Below are 6,888 nucleotides of genomic sequence, written 5' to 3'. Positions count from 1 at the left end.
TTCGTTCCAAGCCCGTAAATATCCTCGTTAAGCTCCATAGCTTCCAATGTCCTGAAAACACGTAAACAATGCTTGAAGTATCAATGTTCATTCGATTATTCAACTAAATATAACTAATTAATATTTAATAATAACTAACTTTTACCCAACCATCACATCCCCACACTTATCCTTTTTCGTCCCGAAAAAGATTTTACAATGGAATCAGAACCAGAAATCATTCTCAAAATACTTCATAGATTATCTTAATTAAGCACCAATAATACAAAAAAATCACGATTGAAATGGAACCCACACTTCAAAGCCCTGAAGCCGCCTTACCATGCCTCATTATAGTTTTACCGAACCAGACCACCCTAACTTGACTTAAACCTTAAAATTAGACGATCAAAAATTTGCACCTGTGTACAACTTTTAAGCCCATATGTAATAGCTAAGACAATCTTGGATATATTTTTATCTAACCAAACCCCAAACTTAAGCATTAAAGTCTACCAAAATGTCTATTAGATATGATTAAGGTGCAATTAGGTAACCAACTAGTAAATAGCCCCCACTACATGACATACCCCCATTATCAAGCAATACCCCGAAGTCCATCACCATACGTGAGTAGGCACGAATTCATCTGTAGGGCTTACATATGACGTGTCCCGTGTCGTCCGTTTATTAATAGTAATGAGACGCGAGCACGGGGAACCAATATGACTAACAGCGTAGATGATCAAGTTAGTAGTGAATTTGTACTTTTAAAGCACTTTTTGTGATCATGTTTATTGACTTATGAATTGGCAGATAAACTGCGGGTTTGCTCTTTTTTAAGCTTTTTTAATATGAATAAATCCACTTAGGATTTACGCATACCAGATGATAAACCGCATACCGACCCATGGTCTCCGTTCCCCGGGGCATCCCATCAATATAGGATTTAAGGCCATAAAACCATACGCCTATGAAGTGTTAGCCACTTAACTAGCAGTATTTTCATTTATATTTATATCACAAGCCATTTAGCATACTCTAATGTTAAGCCTATCCAACCATTGTACTATAGATTATTCATTTAAAATATATTTTTGGTGATCAAATCTAATAGAAAGGCTTGAGTATGGCCTAATCTTTCATTCCAGTCCTTACACAGGCTTAGCTAAACAAACAAAACCGTGAAGGCGTTTCCCACTAAAAATCAAGCATTTAAAATTCAATTAAGTCAACAACCAAATTATCCTTTCATTCTCAAGGCTGAGCCTACCGGCACATCCCAAGTTAAGTACGTTCCCGTTTTTATTATCTCATATTATATAATAATTTTGAAAAATAACCCCCGATTTTTCTATCATTTTCCATTATTATGCTAAAAATCTTAATTCAAGGAACATTAAAACTTTTAAATTTCCAATTTTCCCCCGTCCCCACACTTGAGGCAAACATTGTCCTCAATGTTTAAAATTTAAGACATAAAATAGGGATGGGCTTTGTTGATACATGTTTTGTACGTCTCGGTCTTTATCAGGGCATTAATGTAATAAGTCTAAAGTATAGAGGTCTTAATGTAAATATGGATAAATAGGCCATTCGCTCTAATGTAAGTTACATTCGTTACCCCGTAACGAATGTAACACATTCGTCTAATTGTAAGCTCATTCGTTAACCTAGATTAACGAATGAGATAACGAATGAGGGCCATTCGCTATCTTTTAAAGTAAATAAGTATGTTTATTCGTTAAAGTATCTGTAACGAATGACACATTCGTTAAGTGTTAAGTTAACAAATGTGGTCATCCCTTATAAATACCCTGTAACTTATCATTAATGTAACAGTTCTGATATTTTGCCATTTTCTCTCTCGTTACTCTGCCAAATTGTTCACTCAACATACACACTACACACGCATAACGTATGCAAGCCTAATCGTATAAGAATCAACATGTGTATCGTTGTTATCAAGATCTAGATCTGTACAAGCTCTTTCAGGGTTTAAAATTCACTTGACAATTTTCAAACCGGGCCTAATGTGATGATGGTTATTAAATATATACAAAAATACAATTACACTTTTAACACAAAAACTAATAAAACAAATAAGGTTATGAAAACGAAATCACCTGCTAGAAAATATAACTCTCGTGTCCTCTCTTGCCCTCGGTGATGCTCTCGGTGAACCTTACCTCCTCAACTCTCAAAATAAAATCTGCAAACTCTCACACGTGTAAAAGAAAGCTTCTCACAAATGTTAAAAATATAGGTCTTTTAAATCGTTTGCAAAACCATTAATTTTAAATTACCGACCGAGATTAATAAATTTCCTAACCAAATTTGTTAAACGAGTAAAAATGTTAAAAGACCTAACTCATTTTCGTAGGAATCACGATTGCATTTATCGTATGCAATAAACCCTTTAAACCCCCCGGTAGTCCGGGTGGACGAGTATGGTCTCGTGAGGGTTTATAGTGAACTACACCCACAAAGTTCAACTACAAAATATACACAAGCAACCACCCACAAGAAGAAATCCCATCGAATGTCCCAACCAAACCACCCATAAGCAAAATAATAAACCACCCATAAGCAAAATAATAAGCTCATTCGTTAACCATGTTTAACGAATGAGATAACGAACGAGGGCCATTCGCTATCATTTAAAGTATTAACGAATAAGCATGTTTATTTGTTAAGTAATTGTAACGAATGACTTATTCGTTAAGCTTATCTTAACGAATAACGGTCATCGTCTATATAAACTGTAACACCCGTTAATTTCGGTTCCAAGAGTTAAAGCTTGTAAAGTATGTATTATTCTAGGGATTTAACCGACGTTTCTCGGGAGCCTTTACGTCATCTCGGTACGTTAAATTATCCAACCTTTCCTTCCAAGTTACCATATCCCTTAAACTTTGAGGGCTAATGTGTAACATTTATTCTATATCATAAAATAATGAAAAACCCTAACCCTAAACCCCAAGCGCAGCCGATCGGACCAGACCCCCCTGGCGATTTTTCTTCTGTGCAGCCGAGTTTCAACCGTAAAAACTTCAATTCAAGGTCGGTTTTATGATTCCCCGTGTCTTTTACACCTTAATTGACCTTTATATTGCGCACATTGATCGTTAAACGACTTGTTTTAGGTTAACCGGGTGGCTGTCCAATTGAGCGTTTCCAGGACTGTTTTGAGTGAGGTTTTTGCACCAAAATCCCCCTAGTTATGTTTGGTACATCATACTTAAAAACCATATTCATTGAAGGTGTTTAGGTCGTCCAATCGATTTTAGTTCGAAAACTAGGGTTTATCGGGTGTAGAATCGTCAATTGTTGAGTTTGATGCGTTAATCGATTGAATGACCAACCGAATCAGTTTGCTTAGCCCTAGGGGGGTTTAAGGGCTGTGGGAAAATTATTTCTTGGGTACTCGGGGCTGATTAGGTTGGTGATAAGTCAATCGAGTCGGTTGTGAGCGAATTGTCGTTTAAACATTAAAGTGAGTGTTGTAAAAAGGAACCGTCAACCCTATCAACTTGGGTGACATAATTATGATGTATGAAAAGGTTAAGATGGCAATTTGTTCCATTTAGGGCTGATTTGTTTGACAATTGGTTTAAAGATTTATTACGTGCGTATTCGACTCGATTTGCATACCGACGGGTGAGTTGTGCATCATGGTTAGCCCCGACCATGATCGTAGGGTGGATTTGGTTAATTGAATGGTTTTAGGGGCTGAGGTAAAGTAAAAGAGTATGGGTTGGGCCTCGGGCCAAGTTGTTGGGCCTGAGCGGCCGTTAGGCAAGTGTGTTCTTACGGTCTAGTTTAGTAACGCGTTGTGTACAATTTACAGGCCCTTACTTGTGAGTGTGCACTTAGAGATTTCCTAGCTCGTTGCTGGTGTTTGGTTGATCTCAGGTGAGTTCATGTTGCCCCTTTTCACTCTTTTCAAGTTTTGGGCTAGCATGCACACCTAAGTGTTTTTCTTACTTGATGAAATGTTTTAAACGATTTTATGTAGGCTTGCTAGTATATGATAGGCCTTGGGATGTTATATATATATATATATATATATATATATATACACATACATTATTGTTTGGCCTATATTTGGCGGAGTTGTAGTCGTTTCGACTACGGAAATTGCGTATGCCTACTTTGTGTTTGCATGCGTTGATGTTACGTGTTTGGGTTGTACGTTTGCTCGACCCTGATGTTATATGTGGATGTTATATATATAGGGATGTACTTGAAAGGATGTTTATATATATATATATATATATATATATATATCTTTTGTATATGTATGTATGAGAATGTTTAGTCTTCGGTAATGATGACTTAATGGATGCACTCTTTTTACTTTAAAAACTTTTGGTATGTCTACCATATTTGTTATTACTGATATTATTTACTTAAAACTTGAACTCGCTCAGCTCAAGCTAACTTTGTGTGCATGTTAGTGTGAGTTTCAAGGTAGGAAGAGGATGCCTTATCGCTTGGACGTGCACGAAGCTACTTGGACGGTGAAGGGCATACGTGGATGGAAGAATGTACTTTGAACAATTTGATTTTAAATAGTTTAATGAATTATGTTTTAAAGTTGGTTTTGGGCAAAATTCCAGGGTTTTAGGGAACTTACTTCACTATTTATGTTTTCCGCTGAATTTACACTCTAAGATGTTTGTTTTAATGGAAGAAACCGTTTTCAAGTTTAATTACTTTAAACAATATTTTGCATGAATACCAACTGTGGGGCTGCCGGGGTTCGAGGTCTTACATAAACCCCCTATAATCTATTTTAAAGTAATAGTTCTGATTTATCCTTGAATCCTCTCGTTACTCTGTCCAACTGCCATCTTAACACACACACTACACCTACTAACGTATATCTAGCTAAATTCTATAACGAATCAACATGAACATCGATGTAATCACAAGATCTAGATCCTTATATGCTCTCTCATTTTCAATTCATACTTAATACATTGAAATTTGGTGTTGGGCATAATTCCCGGGTTTTGGGAACTTGTTTTAATAATTATGATTTTTCCACTGATTTATACTCTGAACTGGTTTTTGAAACGAAATGAATTGTTTTGAGTTTAAGAATTTTGTAAGTTTATTGGATGATCACCAACTATAGGATTCCCGGGATTCGGGGTCTTACAGTTGTTAAGGGTTCGACGGGGGGTCGCGGGTTCGAACCTCACCTAGTCCGTATTTTTTGGTATTGGTTCTATTTTGTTGTTTAAACTCTTTATAAATATTATAATTAATATTAAATATTAAATAAATAATGTTTTGTTTAAACCGACATCATAAAATAAGCATTTCGTGTCAATCAGTTTCGTTACAAGTTTTTATGTGTGTATATATATATATTATTAATAATAAACCAATATTATTTTATTAAAACCCGACACTAATATTGGGACTCATCGTTGTTAAAATGTTTTCATCAAATTGCTTATATTAATTATAAACATATAAAATATGTGTGTGTGTGTCTATATATATATATATGTATTATTCATAAAACCAAACTATAATAAAGGTATTAACGTATTAAAAGTGTTAATTATATTTTTTTAATCGAATTTTGTTAAATATTCTAAAATATAACTCTTACTATAATTATATATTTAAACGGTTATTATTATAATAGGTCTCAACTTATATTTATTCAAGCCAATTATTTGTATGTTCGATTATACAGTAAGCAATGATTTTTATAATTAAACGATAACAAAAATCTATAGAGATCAATCGTTCAATCCATAACGTATCACTCATAATTGTAACTAGGGGTGTTTACGGTCCGGTTTTGAAGGTTTTTGGGTTAAACCATAAGCCAAACCGTTAGTACGGTTTTTGCTAATCAAAAACCGAAGCCAAACCGTTGAAAATAAAAACCAAACCCAACCGAACCGTACGGTTTTTGCTAATCAAAAACCGAAGCCAAACTGTTGAAAATAAAAACCAAACCCAACCGAACCGTTACTAACGGTTTGGCTCCGGCTGGTTTCACGGTTTAGGCTTTAATATGATATTGTCAAAAACTTAAACTCTAATTCACGAGTTCAAATTTCAAGCTGTCCCAAAATAGAATAACCAAAATGCAAGTTCCCCATACCTAATCATATTGTCCAGAATTTAAGCCTAAAACATATGGTCAAAATACACAAAATCTTAATAAAGGTTGATGGGATACAGGACGTTTAGTAAAGTTGGGCTAAATTACACACTAGCATTTTATAGCGGGCTAAGACAAGAAGCCCAATTTTTAAAGCATATAATATATTATAAATAATTATATAAATCTAATATAAATTAATAAAATTTATATAGAAATAAATCCAACGGTCTGGTCTGGTTTTTTATCGCTGGTTTTCAATAAAAACCGCAAGCCAAACCGTTCATTACGGTTTGAAAATTTTGAAGCCGACCGAACGAATGTCAAAAAAAAAAAAAAAAACCAACCGCGAAGCCAAACTGATGACTGGCTTGGATGGTTTCGCGGTTTTAAACCGATCGTTGAACACCCATAATTGTAACTTAAATCACATCGAAATCCCAAATCGATTATATGTATTATATCATTTATAATTCACTTATAACATTATTTAATTAGGATTCTTGTCGGTAACTCTTGAAGAGCGTGATTTGCGCTTTCTTGTCATAGTCATTCCCGTTTGGCTTAGTCGATTAGGTGAGTTTGATCATTCCCCTTTTTATCAACTGTTTTCAAACGTTTTGGGGACATAAGCGTACTTACTCATATTTTCTATCATATATTATATACAAACTCGCAAACATGATCATTGTGTGTTGTATCAATTAAATGCTATTTGCTAATTGCTATTTGTTTAAGTGTATTTGTATTCTATCAAGTTTGGATTCTCATTAGTA

The sequence above is a fragment of the Bidens hawaiensis genome, unplaced genomic scaffold, assembly GCF_021521415.1.
Source record: "Bidens hawaiensis isolate Kalapana, Puna unplaced genomic scaffold, B.hawaiensis_p1.1 tig00001597_1, whole genome shotgun sequence".
In the NCBI taxonomy this organism is placed as follows: Eukaryota; Viridiplantae; Streptophyta; class Magnoliopsida; order Asterales; family Asteraceae; genus Bidens; species Bidens hawaiensis.
The sequence above is the reverse complement of the archived record's forward strand: the minus strand, read 5'-3'. Positions refer to the sequence as shown.